General features: G+C 40.3%; 1 long non-coding RNA gene across 1 annotated transcript in view; it reads right to left on the reverse strand.

The window, feature by feature from the left end:
- The window catches only part of LOC103785380 (uncharacterized), a 106,160-nt gene that overhangs the window by 68,636 nt on the left and 21,263 nt on the right, over window positions 1–16,261 (reverse strand). The window contains exons 4-5 of the long non-coding RNA XR_008622754.1: window positions 13,178–13,296; window positions 11,318–11,465 (exon numbers count right to left, since the gene is read on the reverse strand). This is a non-coding gene — a long non-coding RNA (uncharacterized LOC103785380). The remainder of the gene's footprint in view (window positions 1–11,317; window positions 11,466–13,177; window positions 13,297–16,261) is intronic.

Consider the following 16,261-nt stretch of genomic DNA (forward strand, 5'->3'; position numbering starts at 1 on the left):
GAGACTCCGTCTCACAAAAACAAAAAACAAAAAACAAAAACAAAAACAAAAAGAAAACTGTAAGATGGATGCATTCACACCACTCACATGCAGCTAGAATGCTTCATTAGTGTCTCTGTTTATATAATGATGAATTGAAGATATGAATTTGTTGGCCAAAAATGCCATCTTCAAACATATACTCAGTATAACATGTACCATGATTAAAAATGTATAGCATTGGCTGGGCATAGTGGTTCACAACTGTAATCCCAGCACTTTGGGAGGCCAAGGCAGGTGGACAGCTTGAGCCCAGGAGTTCAAGGTCAGCTCTGGCAATGTAGTGAGACCTCGTCTATACAAAAAATACAAAAAATAGCTGAGCATGGTGGTATGCAATGGAAGCCCCAGCTACATAGAAGGCAGAGGTGGGAGGACCACCTGAGCCCAGGGAGGTTGATGCTGCAGTAAGCCATAATCATACCACTGCACTCCAGCCTGGGCAACAGAGTGAGACACTGTCTAAAAAATCATACATATACAGCATTAAAAATTTTGTAATATACCTAGACAGATATAAATACACACACACTCGACACAGTTTAAATATAATTGGATGCATAATGTTTGAAATTTTGTACAAAATCTTCAGTATCACCTTATACTCATTGAATATATCTACATCAATATATACTTTTGAATGCTTGTAATTTTTTCATATTTTACTCTAGGAGAACTTTATGAAATTATAAAGTAGAAAACATATGGTAGGTCAAACATAATGGAAGAAATAATCACTTTTGCCTATGCATATATAATATGGACTTTTATAAACTAATGTTCAAATTCCCCTGTAGTATAACTGTTTTTTATTTATATTTTTTAAAAAAATTTTAGATATGGGGCTTCGCTATGTTGATCAGGTTGATCTTGATCTCCTGGCCTAGAGTGATGCTCCCATCTCGGCCTCCCAAAGTGCTAGGATTAGAGGCATGAGGCACCGTGCCCGGCCACCTTGTAGTATAACAGTTAAAATAAGTTTTCTTCACTGATAACTTGAGTACTTCTCAAATAGAATTAATTATTCATGGAAATAATGACAGCTTTAAAAGTATTGGCACTTTTTAAAACTGAGTTTGTAAAATTCACGTAACATAAAATTAACCATTAAAATGTGTGAAATTCAGTGGTATTTAGTACATTCACAATGCAGTGCAAGTACTATCTCTATCTATTGGCAAAGCATTTTCATTACCACAAAAGAAAACCCTGGACCCATTAAGCAGTCATTCCCCATTCCACTCTCTGCCCAGCCCCTGACAAACATTCATCTACTTTCCCTCACTACTGATCATCTCAATAAGTGGTCTTTTTAGTCTTGTTTCCTTCACTTAAGCTGTTTTCAAATTTCTTCCATTGGTCATCTTTTTGATCTCTCTCTCTCTCTCTCTCTGTTTTTTTTTTTTTTTGTTTAGATGGAGTCTTGCTCTGTTGCCCAGGCTTGCGTGCAGTGGTGCAATCTCGGCTCACTGCAACCTCCGCCTCCTGGGTTCAAGCGATTCTCCTGCCTCAGCCTCCCCAGTAGCTGGGATTACAGGCGCATGCCACTATGCCCGATAATTTTTGTGTTTTTTAGTAGAGACGGGGTTTCACCATGTTGGCCAGGCTGGTCTGGAACTCCTGACCTCATGATCCATCCACCTCAGCTTCCCAAAGTGCTGAGATTACAGGCATGAGCCATCGCGCCCGACCATGATATCTTATCTCTTCGATATAAATTGGGTTATCTATCTTTTTGTTTCTAGGTTTTAAGAGTTCTTTATATGTACTGGGTATTAGAAGTTTCTAGATAATTGATTTACAAATGTTTCCTCACATTGTGTCAATTGGCTTTTCAAGTTCTTGATAGTGTATATTGATGCAAAAAGTTTTTAATTTCAGGAAAGTCCAATTTATATTTTCTTTTGTTAATTGGTGCTTTTGGTGGTATAGCTAAAAAATCATTGCCAAATCTAAAGTCGTGACGATTTATCCCTATAGTGTCCCTGAAGGTTTCATAGCTTTAGCTCTTACATTTAGAAATTTGATACATTTTGACTTATTTTTGGATATAATGTGAGGCAGAGGACTAAATTCATCCTTTTTTTTTTTTTTTTTTGAGACGGAGTCTCGCTCTGTCACCCAGGATCCTTAAATTTTTTCTTTCTTTTCTTTCTTTTCTTTTTTTTTTTTTTTGAGACGGAGTCTCTCTCTGTCACCCAGGCTGTAGTTCAGTGGCACAATCTCCGCTGACTGCAAGCTCCGCCTCCCGGGTTCACGCCATTCTCCTGCCTCAGCCTCCTGAGTAGCTGGGACTACAGGCGCCCGCCACCACGCCCGGCTATTTTTTTTTGTATTGTTTAGTAGAGACAGGGTTTCGCCGCGTTAGTCAGGATGGTCTGGATCTCCTGACCTTGTGATCCGCCCACCTCAGCCTCCCAAAGTGCTGGATTACTGGCGTGAGCCACAGCGCCCGGCCTAAATTCATCCTTTTGCATATGCATAACCAGTTGTCTACGTACTATTTGTTAAAGACTCTATTAATTACTCATAAAATGACCTGAATAACTTTGTCAAAAATGAATTGACCACAACGTCTGGGTTTATTTCCAGACTCTCCATCTCTTCCATTAATCACTGTGTGTTTTCTTATTTAATTATCACACTGCTTTGATTACTCTAGCTTTTCTAGTAAGTTTTGAAATATAGAAGTGTGAGTCTTCTACCTTGGTTTTTCTTATTCAAACTTTACATTGGTTATCAGATCTCTGGCAATTTAATAGGATTTTTAGAATTTGTGTTCCTTTTTTACAAAAACAAACAATGCTCATTGGGATAATAATGATTGCATTAAATTTATAGATCTCAGTGGGTAGTATTGGTATGTTAAAAATATTTTGTCTTCCAACCCATTACCACAGGATGTCCTTTTTTAAAATCAAGGTTATCTTTAACTTCTCCAATATTTTGTGATTTTCAATGTATAAGACTTTCATCTATTAACTATTGTCCTAAAAATATGATTCATTTTGATGCTATTGTAAAGGGAATTGCTTTCTTAATTTAATTTTCAGATTATTCATTGCTAGTGTACACAAATAAAACTACAACTGATTTTTCCGAGTTAATGTTCTATCCTGCTGTGCTTGCTAGATACTGTTCACTAGCTCTAATATTGTTGTTTTCTGGATTTTTAAGCATTTTTTATAAGATCATCGTATTTGTGAAGAGAAATAATTTCCATTTTGTCTTTTCAATTGGGATGTATTTTATATATCTTCATTGCCTGACGCCCCGGGCTAAAATTTTAAGTATAATGTTCAATAGAAGTGGCAAAAGCAGGTGTTCTTCTCCTGTTCCTGATTTTAGAAGCAAAGCTTTCAGTCGTTCCCTCTTGACTATATTATTAGCTGTAGGTTTTTAATTAATGCCCCATATTTCGTGCTGAGAAAATGATCTTCTAATTATACATTATTAACTGTTTTGAGTTGCTTTTCTGGAGAGATGGACTACAGAAAGTGTCTACTGCACCATTGTCATTGATGTCACTTTTGCCACCTGTTTTTGAATTTACTGAAACACTCATGCTTCTTCAAAATGTGCCTGACACAATAGTCATACATGAAAAAGTAAAGTTGTTACAGTTAGTTACATAGGCAATAAGCAGGGCAGGAAAGGACTCTCCCCCACCCAATAGAAATGTCACGTGATGGTTCAGCAATGATCACATTGTCTCCCTAAAAATGATAATTTGGTAGCAAGGGAGAGGCAATCTCCTGATGGCCCACACCTGATAATATTAAAAGTGTGAACTGAATGCAGGACCCAGGGAGAAGCAGCTTCTTGGGCATGCGTATTAAGACACAAAATGGCGAAATATGATGTTCCGGGTACATGCCACCAGAAAAAGGAAAAAAGCCTCAGATGGGCATGTGTATAACTCCCTAAACACACTGCACAGTGCTCAATTCCAAAGGGTAAGGAGGGCACTGCGCATGCGGAAAGCTCACCCTAAAGGAAGAATTATGGGCAAGAGGTAAGCCTATAAGGTCCCATGATCAAGGTTAAAAGGTCTTTTTGTTCTCTTGGCCATTCAGGCACCCACTTGGATCTCTTCCAAGGGTTCTTTCTTTCCTTTCTTTCCTGTTCTAAAGCCTGTTAAATAAACTTCCACTCCTGCTCTGAATCTTGCCTCAGTCTCTTTTTCTGCTTTATGACCCTCAGTCGAGTTATTTCTTTGGAGGAGGCAAGGACTGAAGTTGCTGTCGACCTATATAGATATGCCGCCTGTTACTCGGGGTAACTCGGTTCACTGCCACCGCTAACAAAGTGAGATCATGGGTAATGCTACCTCCCACAGACAAGCACTTTTAAAATGTGGATTAATTTTCAATCCTTTTCACTCCTTTTGTTTCCCATCCCTTTATGTGTAACAACTCCACTAAGAAAGTAAATAAACAAAAAATAAAAAGGAACGGCCGGGCACAGTTGCTTAAGCCTGTAATCCAGCACACTGGGGGGCCGAGACGGGCTGATCACATGAAGTCAGGAGTTCGAGACCACCCTGACCCACATGGTGAAACCCCGTCTCTACTAAAAATACAAAAATTAGCCAAACGTGGTGGAGCCCATCTGTAGTCTCAGCTGTTCGGGGGGCTGAGACAAGAGAATCCCTTCAACCTGGGAGACAGAGTATGCAGTGAGCTGAGATCGTGCTGCTGCACTCCAGGCTGGGCGACAGAGCAAGACTCCATCTAAAAAAACAAAACCAAAAAACAACTCTACTAGAAGATGTAAAACTTTAGGTCCTTTCAGTCTTTAGACAACTAGATGCCCTTGAGACTATCAGCAAACATACTGGCTCCTGCTTTATCACACCTGGAACAGGCCTGTCTTTGGTGTTCTCATACTGCTGCAACAAAGGACTGTGATACAGTAACACTGCCTGAAAGCCTGCTAACTCTTGCTCCAAGGGACAGGACAGAACACACACACCCATCTCCCACACACACAGCATCTAATGTCTCAGGAAATCCCTGAAGAATATGTAATGCATGGGAACATGCTGTGTTCTGGTGTTAAATGTTGAGACCATGAGATGAAACTGAGTGATCTCGATAGGAACTGAACTTAGGGACTATGAGGATCACGCCATGTGGAGCATATAGGCCGAGGAGTAATGACCAGATGGTCCTTACTCTATGACTTAAACCAAATTTTTGCCTACAATGCAACACATGAGGCTAGAACATGAACTCTCTGGTTGTCCGAGAGGGGAACCAGGTCAAAGACCACCAGGATTTGTAAACTGTTTGCCAAAGATCTTCTCCAAGTTTCAAATAAATTTTTCCTTATTGTACCTTCATCCACCCAGTTTATCACCTGAAGGAGACAATTTGATGCCATGGAACTTGCTGGACCTGTAACAGTGTGAAGTAAATCATACCCAGATAGTCTCAGGAGTATATTTAATTTCTGAAAGAACAAGATTCGTGAGGAGCATGGGTGGTTTAGGCCTCATTTTGTTTTCAGATGGAAAGAAAATAGCAAAAATTCAACAGTAAGACAAGGTCGTACCAAACTGGACAAATCTCCTGGTGGCCCTGATCGGTGGGGCCTTTGTCTCTGGGTAGCATTTTTTCAGACAGAAAAGGCGGGAGAAGAGGGCGCCTAGACAGAGCTTCCAAGAAAATATGAAGCACTACTGCCACCGTGAGGAAATAGTTTGAAGACAGAATCCGCCGTTACAGTATTCTTCCCTGGAAGCCTCGCTGTGGGGGAAGGTCTAATCTATGCTGAGGTGGAAGAGGATTGGGCTCCAGGCTAGGTCTTCTTGCCTTCTCCTCTAAGGTCTTAAGAGAGGCCTGGACATTGGCGGTATCTTGGTGTAGAACCTGGAGAGTGAGGGGCTTGGAGTGAAGCAGCAGCTGCCAGGCAGTCCTGGCACAGGAATTTCCGGGGCAGGGCCTCCATTTCCCCAGTTGTTTGCTGGACAACAGGAACCCACTCAAACACACATGCAGGCTCTTGTGGGCATCTGTCTCCTGTTCCTGCCCCTTGGAGCAAGAGTTGGCAGGCTTTCACGTACTTGCATCTTGCTACAGGTCTTTGGGTCTCTGGTAGCATCAGTACCGTGTACAAGGAACAGGATTTTACCAAGCGACATTCACAGTATTTACTTTCCTTCACTCTCCAGGTTCTATACCAAGACACTACCAATGTCCAGGTCTTTTTTCTTTTTTGACGGAGTATCACTGTGTTGCCTAGGCTGGAGTGCAATGGCGAGATCTCGGCTCACTGCAACCTCCCCCTCCCGGGTTCAAGCGATTCTCAGCTTCCTGAGTAGCTGGGATTACAGGCGCCTGCCACCACATCCGACTAATTTTTGTATTTTTAGTAGAGATGGGGTTTTACCATGCTGGCCAGGCTGGTCCTAAACTCCCGACCTCAGACGATCCGCCTGCCTCAGCCTCCCAAAGTGTGGTCTTAGAGGATAAGGCAAGGATGAGCAGCATGGAGCTCAAGCCTCTTCCCCCTCCCCACAGGCCAGACCTTCTCCAACAGGTGGAAGGACTGTCTTCAGGGGAAGGACATTGACATGGCTTAGGCATAGGGCGTAGGGCGTTGCTTAACTATGTCCTAACGGTGGCAGTAGTGCTCTAGATGTGCTAACAGGTGTCGTGGAGCCTTCTTCTCCCGCCCTTCTTGTCTGAAAAAACGCCACCCAAAGACAAAGGCACAAGGAAACATGGCTGCCTTGCTTTTTGCCCAGTTTGGAGTCATCTGGTCTTACTGTGGCAATTTTGCTTTTGTTTTCCATCTGAAATCAAACCAAGGCCGAAACCACCCACCCTCATCAGAAATCTTATTTGTTCAGACATTTAAAATCCTCCTAACCTAGTCTATATGATTACGATTTACCTCAGATTTATAGGTCCAGTACTTTCCATGGCATCAAACTGTCTCCCTCGGGGGATAAATTTGGGGATGAAAGCACAGCGATAAAATTGCTTGAGGCTCCGAGACCACCAGGATTTAAAAATCCTGGTGGTCTCTATTCTGGCTCCCCTTCCAGACAACCAGGGAGTTCTTCATGTTTTAGCTCATGTGTTGCATTGCAGACAACAATTTGGCATGAACCATAGAGGAGGGACCAGATAGCTGTCATTACTGCATGCCATATGCGCTCCACATGGCATGATACTCATACTACATATCTTCAGTTCCTATCGAGGTTACTCAGAGTTTCATCTCATGGTCTCGTCATTTAACATCAAAACTCGGCATGTTCCCATGACACTACATATTCTTCAAGTATTTCCTGAGACTTTATGGGGTGTGTCTGTTTGTGTGTGTGTGTGTGTGCATGTGTATTTTATAATTTGTCTTTTAGATATAAGTCTTACAGTATTCTCCCACTAGTTAATTAAAGAATAATGCTTGACAAAGATTGAGAAAAATCAATGTACTAATAAAGATGGAAAGCACTACAATACAATTTGTCTAGGCAATAAATAAATAAATTTGGATTATTTCCATGCACTCCCAGGCTTATTAGGAAGAGGAAATTCCCGCCTAATAAAAGAATATATTTCCATGCATATATCCTAATAAATTTTGGTCAGACTGGTTGATCTCAAAAACCCTGTCTCCTGATAAGATGTTATCGATGACAATGGTGCCTGAAACTTCATTAGCAATTTTAATTTCCCCTCGGTCCTGTGATCTCTCCCTGCCTCCACTTGCCTTGTGATATTCTATTACCTTGTAAAGTACTTGATGTCTGTGACCCACACCTATTCGCACACTCCCTCCCCTTTTGAAAATCCCTAATAAAAACTTGCTGGTTTTTGCAGCCTGTGGGGCATCTCAGAACCTACTGACATGTGATGTCTCCCCCAGAAGCCCAGCTTTTGTACTCTGTCCCTTTATTTCTCAAGCTGGCCGACGCTTAAGGAAAATAGAAAAGAACCTACGTGAATATCGGGGCAGGTTCCCCGATATATACACATCATTTTTTTCTTTTTTGAGACTAAAACTCTCTCTGTCTCCCAGCAGGAGTGAAATGGCGAGATCTCGGCTCATTGCAACCTCCAGTTCAAGCGATTCTCCTGCCTCAGCCTCCTGAATAGCTGGGATTACAAGTGCATGCCACTAGGCCTGGTTACTTGTTTTTTTTTTGTTTGTTGGTTTTTTTTTTTTTTTGAGACGGAGTCTCGCTCTGTCACCCAAGCTGGAGTGCAGTGATGTGATCTCTGCTCAGTGCAACCTCCGTCTCCCAGGTTCAAGTGATTCTCCTCCCTCAGCCTTCTGAGTAGCTGGGACTAAAAGCATATGCCACCTGCCCGGCTAATTTTTGTGTTTTTAGTAGAGACAGAGTTTCACCATGTTAGCCAGAATGGTCTCCATCTCCCAACCTCGTGATCTGCCCGCCTAGGCCTCCCAAAGTGCTGGGATTACAGGCGTGAGCCACCTGGACCATCCCCAATTGTTTTGTATTTTTAGTAGACACAGGATTTCACCATGTTGGCCAGGCTATTCTCCAACTCCTCACCGCAAGTGATCCAATCACCCTGGCCTCCCAAAGTGCTGGGATTACAGGTGTGAGCCACCACGCCCGGCTATATATACATTCCTAATTTCATGCAAATAACAAATCTGTATTGAAATTGGGTTACACTCTACACTGTGGTTTGGAGCAGATCAAGTGTGTATTTTAACAAAGCTTTCAGGAGGATGAATTCATTTGAATATCATAAATGGTAAATGTTTTCAACATTGCAAGCCTTCAGTGTAAATGAAGGTAACTCTGAAAAATATATGCTCAGAAACATTCCTTTAGAAATGTAGACACCATTCATTTTTTGTTTAAGTTTTTACAGATGCATCACAACGTGCGTACTGGCTCTCTAGAATACATACGTGACTATATGTTTGGTTTAAGGTTATGACATGTTAGAAGTAGAGTAAAATGCACTGGGCACGGTGGCTCATGCCTGTAATCCCAGCACTTTGAGAGGCCGAGGCGGGCGGATCACGAGGTCAGGAGATCGAGACCTTCCTGGCTAACACGGTGAAACCTCGTCTCTACTAAAAATACAAAAAATTAGCCAGACATGGTGGCTGGCGTCTGTAGTCCCAGCTACTCAGGAGGCTGAGGCAGGAGAATGGTGTGAACCCAGGAAGCAGGGCTTGCAGTGAGCCGAGATTGCGCCACTGCACTCCAGCCTGGGTGAAAGAGCGAGACTCCACCTCAAAAAAAAAAAAAAAAAAAAAGAGTAGAGTAAAATACACTTTACTTTGTTATTTATTATTTATCTTATGGTGTGGTAGGTTTAATCCACAAGGTTCAACAATTTGCTATTCTCCCTAAATCAGAGGCAAGGAATGGCTGTTTACGAGGATACAGAGAATGCAATTAAGATTTTATGATGGCTAAAGGGACTACCTGGTGCAGATGAATGACATGTATCCAACCTAAATGGGAATGATAGGCTCATTGCCCCTCCACACTATCTTCCATTGCAGAATAAACCAATCAACCTCCTTGTCACTACCACTGGTACTTGGCTAGGTGTGATTTCCTTGCCAGGCTTCTATCCACTGCCCAGGCACACAGCCTCTATTAAAGATAGTTAGCAAGGGGTGAATAAAAGATCACTTAGCCTAAAGAATTCTAGGTTTGGGGACACCAGCATTTCTACCTTCAGATATGAGACACTGTCCCATAGGTAGGTCTGTATTCTTCCATGAAAATGGTCAGGTCAAACTATTCCTCCATAGGAGGTAGTTTAGCAGATGTCTAAGTCTACTTTAGGTGAAATACTCTGGGGAGGTAAGATATCAAGGGTCATGGAGAAATGCTTCCCAGAGAGTCTCCAAGACACTTGTGCATGCCAATAGCATTTATGTATGCAGATCATCATTCAACTAGACAAAGTCAAAGATGTCAAAAAAGCTAGATTACCCTAGAATGCCTTACCCTGGAATGCCTGCCTGAATCCTCAGAGGCCAGGAGAGGTCATACCTGAACAAGCTCTTGAAGCACTGTAATGTCACAGTGCAGAACCAGACTAACATTAATTCCTTTCATTAAGAATTCAGATACTAAAATAATAAATTCTGAGGAAGAATGTCATGAGGATCAAGTCACCCATACACTTTTAGTCACCATTTTGATTCTCAATTATGAGTCATAAAGTATCTAGAGGTCCCCACACCAAAGGTTGGATATCTTCATTAGGAAATAGATTTGAAGCTGCTACAGAAAATACTAGCTAGGATGCAGTAGATAATGATTTGCTCAGGCCTAAACAATGCCATACTTATCAAGGACATCGAACAGAAAAGAGCCACCTATCTGCCCTCCTTGAGAGAACTGAGATGACATCGGCGTCCTATTATGACAAAAGACTTTCTCCTGAACCTATAACATCACAGAAGCTGCTGGCTTGTGCGCTCAGATAATTGCTTAGGCCTTCCATCGCATTTTTGGCCTTCATCCTCTTTAGCATATCAGCTCTCCTAAAAGATGATCTGGCCCACATAGGCATCTCAGTGTATCCTTACTGCTCTACAGAGGTCCTTCTAGCTATAGGCAATGGTGGTTAGAATTTTAGTGTATTGAGGACCATGTGAGTGACGCTGACTTCAGATAGATGGTTCCTGGAATTGGCCTGTCATTGCCAGCCAACACTGCTGCTATAAATGTCACAGCCCCACAACACAAGGACAACCAGGTTGCCTAAAGCTCCCAAGGGCATATTCATAACATAAATGCCCCAAGGGTCTGTACTTGGCTGTATCATTTTCTAGCCTTGTCCCCACTATGAGAAAACTGAGGCCCTGTCCTCTACTTCCTGTGCCAAAACTTCCTGGAAGCAGCTGGCTCAGTCCTGCTCCCTCACTCAGCAGATACTTCGCGGAGACTTTGCATTTGTTCATTGCTTCTGCCAGGCCTCAGAGAAAAGGGTAGGAAGATCAACTTGTGTCTCGGGTCTGTTCAGCCTTCACTGGCTTTTCCTTCAATTGCTAGGGCTCACATGGAGGAAACGCTCACGGCTTTGGATGCTACGAAACTGTTTCCGCACGATGACAGTATTGTACGGGAGAAGCCAACTGACTTTGCTCTAGGCGCTATTCTCCCGCCCATCACATTTCAAAAAAAGGCCAAGAAGAGACAAAGACACCAGAAACTAGAACTACTTAGCAGTTTGCTCAATTTGTGTAAACTTATTCCACTCTTAGCATTTTGCTTTTGTTTTCCATTGGATATTAAACCGAGGTGTGATCCACTCACCCTCATCAATCATCTCCTCTTTTCATGAACTCAGTATCTGCACAACCAGTCTTCTCATTTATACTCTTCTTCACTCAGTATTATATCTGCTGTGTTTTCTTACATCAAATTGTCTTATAGTACTGGGGCAGACCTCAGGGATCCATGCCTAAGGAAACAACAAACAAACAAAGAAATGTTAACACCTAAGGTCTTGGAGAAGAGCAAATCTAGGCACCAGGCCATGTGGTTCATTTGTGTTTTTTTTGAGAGACAGAGTCTTGCTCTGTTGCCCAGGCTGGAGTGCAGTGGCGCTATCTCGGCTCACTGCAAGCTCCGCCTCCCGGGTTCACGCCATTCTCCTGCCTCAGCCTCCTGAGTAGCAGGGACTACAGGCGCCCGCCAGCATGCCCGGCTAATTTTTTTTTTTTTTTTTTTTAGTAGAGACGGGGTTTCACCGCATTAGCCAGGATGGTCTGGATCTCCTGACCTCCTGATCCGACTGCCTCGGCCTCCCAAAGTGCTAGGATTACAGGCGTGAACCACCGAGCCCGGCCAGGCCATGTGGTTCTTGTCCTGACTCCCTACCCAGGTTCCCTAGGAGTTCCATTTCACGTTCTGATCTAGGCATTGGGCCTTATATGTTGAGTGGGAGGCTGCCATTTAGTGGAGCTCTAAGATAAGGGACCAGGTAGCTCTCAAGCTTGACAGAGACACAGAACCCGATTCGAATGGACACAAACACAGGAATGACTATAAATTTTAATCAGATGGATCACAGGATTTTGTCTCATGGTTTCATTATTTAACGTTGGAACACAAACATTTTCCTGTGTCATTAAATGGCCATGGCTTAAGACTGCCCTATAACTTTGCTGTGTATATGTGTTACTGTTTTCCAGTTAGGATTCAGTCCTATATTTTCTCATTAGTAACAAAAAGGTGGAATTTGCAAAGCAGTAAAAAAAAAAAAAACCCATGTGCTGATCAAGAGAAAAGCAGTCTCATAAAACTGTATATTAAACACTGATACCCTTTTCCATATTTATTCCATTTTTCAATACATAGATAAAAAGTTCTATATATAGTCAACACAATGAATTTACATTTAAATTGGATTTAGCTATGCATTGCATTTTAGTATGAATATTCCATAGTATGAATGAAGATTTTCATTCTAAAATTTGATTTCTGACCAGTTTTTGACATTGTCATATAAAATTTGCAATTTCTGAATTTTGGACAATAAAATATTTGCAAAGAACTATGTGATTGGACTAGTCATTAAGAATTAAGATCTCACCTTGCTTTTTTAATCTATAAAATCTATTTATACATACATAAACACATATATAAATATATATATTTTACATAGTTATGCCTCTGAAAATTAGGATTTTAAAATTATTCTTGAATTTTTATCTCTAATTCTTACCTTCAAATTTTATCTTTAAAATCTCAAAAGAAAGAAAACAAAATTCAATAAATGATAATTGAAATAGGCACATCTCATATTCAGTCACTTAGATGTGAACCCCAGTAAAACTTTAAGATGGATGTATTCACACCACTCACATGAAGCTATAATGTTTCATTAATGTCTCTGTTTATGTAACTATGAATTAAAGATATGAATTTATTGGTCAAAAATATCATATTCAAACGCATGCTCAGTATAACACTGACCATGATATAAAATATATGGCATTGGCCAGGCGTGGTGGCTCACAACTCTAATCCTGGCACTCTTGGAGGCTGAGGCAGGAGGATCACTTGAGCCTGAGAGTTCAAGACCAATTTAGTAATTAGCAATTTTGGCAATGTAGCGAGTACCTGTCTCTAAAAAAAAAAAAAAAAATAGCTAGGCATGGTGTCATGTACCTGTAGTCCCAGCTACTCAGGAAGTGGAGGTGAAAGGATCACCTGAGTCCAGGGAGGTTGAGGCTGCACTGAGCCATGATCCTGCCACTGCACTCCAGTCTGGGCAACAGAGTCTGATCCTGTGTAAAAAAAACATATATATGGTATTTAAACATTTGTATATGCATATGAACAGATATGAATACACACAGAGTACCGCACACATTTTACTTTCAATATAACTGGATTCATACTATTTGAAATTTGGTCCAAAATCCTCAGCATCACCTTATAATCTTTGAATATATCCATATCAATATATACTTCTGAGTGCTTGAGTTTTTTTATATTTTACTCTAGAAGAATTTTAAGAATTATAAGCAGAAAACATATGGTAGGTCAAACACAGTGAGAAGAAATAATCACTTTTAAAATGTTTGGGCTACGTATTATGATTTGTTCCTTTGCACATATAATATGTACATTTATAAACTAATGTTCAAATTCCCCTGTAGTATAATTGTTAAAACAAGTTGTTAAAACCCTGGACCCATGAAACAGTCATTCCCCATGCCACTCTATGCCGAGCCCCTGGCAAACAATCATCTGCTTTCCCTCACTACTGATCATCACAATAAGGGGCCTTTTTCATTTTGCTTTTTTCACTTAGCATGTTTTCAGATTTCATCCATGTTGTAACTGATAACTTGAGTACTTTTCAAATATAATTAGTTATTCTTGGAAATAATGATAGGTTTAAAAATATTGGCACTTTTTAAAACTGTGTTGGTATAATTCATGTAACATATAATTAACCATTAAAATGTGTGAAATTCAGCGGCATTTAGTACATTCACAATGCAGTGCAAGCACTACCTCTGTGTAGTGGCAAATAATTTTCATTACCACAAAAGAAAACCCTGGACCCATGAAGCAGTCATTCCCCATGCCACTCTATGCCGAGCCCCTGGCAAACACTCATTTGCTTTCCCTCACTACTGATCATCACAATAAGGGGCCTTTTTCATTTTGCTTTTTTCACTTAGCATATTTTCAGATTTCATCCATGTTGTAATATATGTCAGTACTTCATTTCTTTTTGTAGCTGAATAATATCCATATGTATATATCACATTTTGTTTATCCATTCATCAAGTGATTGATGTTTGCTTGTGTTCACCTTTTGGGTATTGTTAATAAATATATACAGTGAGTATATACATGTACTTTTTTGAGTATTTGTTTTCAATTGTTTGCGGAGTATACTTAGGAGTAGAGCTGCTAGGTCATATGGTTATTTCTATGTTTAAATTTTTGAAGGACTGATAAACTGTTTTCCATAGCAGATGCGCAATTTAGCATACCCACCTTCACTGCAGAAGGGTTCCAATTTCTCCGCCTCCCCACCCATATTTGTTCTTTTTAAGTAATATCCATTCTAGTGGGTGTTAAGTGGTATCATGAAGTGGTTCTGATTTACATTTCTGAAAACACTAATAATGGAAGTATGTTTTCATGTAATTATTGGTCATTTGTGTATCTTCTTTGGAGAATTGTCTATTTAAGACCTTTGCCTATTCTTAAAATTGATGCATTATAGTTGTACATATTTATGGGGTACACATGGTATTTTGATGTATGCATAAAATGTGTGATAACCAAAAAAGGAAAACTGGGATACTCATTCCCTACTGCATTTATTATTTGTGTTCGGGAACATTTCAAATGTGTTTTATCTATTTGGAAATAACCATTAAATTATTGTCAACTATAGATGTCCTAACTGTGCTGTTGAACACTAGAACTTACTCCTTCTGTCTAACTGTATTTTTGTAGCCGTTAACAAACCTGTCTTCATTCCCCTCTCTTCCTAACTTCTGGTACCCACCATTCTACTCTATACATACCATGAGATGGATTCCTTTAGCTCCTACATATGAGTGAGGACATGTGATAATTTGTCTTTCTGTATCTGGCTTATTTCACTTAACATAGTGTCCTAAAGTTCCATTCATGTTGCTGCAGATGACAGAATTCCATTCTTTTTTCTGGCTCAATAATCTTCCATTTTATATGTATGCCACAGTTTCTTAATCCATTCATCCATTAATGAACAGTTAGGTTGATTCCATATCTTGACTACTGTGAATAATGCTGCAATAAACATGAGAATGCATATATATATATATATAGTACTGATTTCCCAGCAGTGGGATTGCTACCTCATATGGTAATTCTATTTTTAGTATTTTTGGGAAACTCCATCCTGTGTCTCATAGAGGCTGTATTAATGTACATTGCAGGCAACATTATACAAGCATTCCTCTTTCTCTGCTTACTAGCCAACACCTGTTACTCTCTGTCTTTTTTTGTAAGAGTCATTTGAACTGGGGAAATACGGTACCCCACTGTAGTTTTGATTTACATTTCCCTGATGATTAGTGATGTTGAGCATTTTTTCATGTATCCGTTAGCCATTTGTGTGCCTTTCTTTCAGAAATGTCTATTCAGATCATTTGCCCATTTGTAAATCAGATATATTTGTTTTTTTTCTATTGAGCTGAGCTTTTTTAAGTTTGCAAAGATATTCTCTCTTCCTGTAGGTTGTCTCCTCACTTTATTGTTTTCTTTGCTGGGCAGAAGCGTTCTAGCTTGATTTACTCTCATTTGTCCATTTTTGCTTTGATTGCCAGTGCTTTTTGAGGTCTCCCACAAAAAAATCATTGCCCAAAATGATGTCTTAAAGCATTTCCGCAGTCTCTTCTTCTGGTAATTTCATATTTTCGGGTCTTTTCTTATATTTGTTGAGCCTTGTTCTGTGGCCTAACACATGCTCTATACTGGAGCGTGTTCCATGTGCTGACTGATGACAAGAATGTATATTCTACAGCAATTGGATGAAATATTTTGTAAATGTCAGTTAAGTTCATTTGGTCTAGAGTACAGTTTAATTCCAATGTTTCTTTGTCTGGATAAGCTGTCCATTACTGAAAGTGGGGTACTGAAGTCTCCCACTATTGTTGTACACCTATCTCTCCGTTTAGATCTCCAAATGTTTGCCTTATCTATTTGTGTGTTCCAGTGTTGGGTACGTACATATTTTAA

The sequence above is a fragment of the Pan paniscus genome, chromosome X, assembly GCF_029289425.2.
Source record: "Pan paniscus chromosome X, NHGRI_mPanPan1-v2.0_pri, whole genome shotgun sequence".
NCBI lineage: Eukaryota > Metazoa > Chordata > Mammalia > Primates > Hominidae > Pan > Pan paniscus.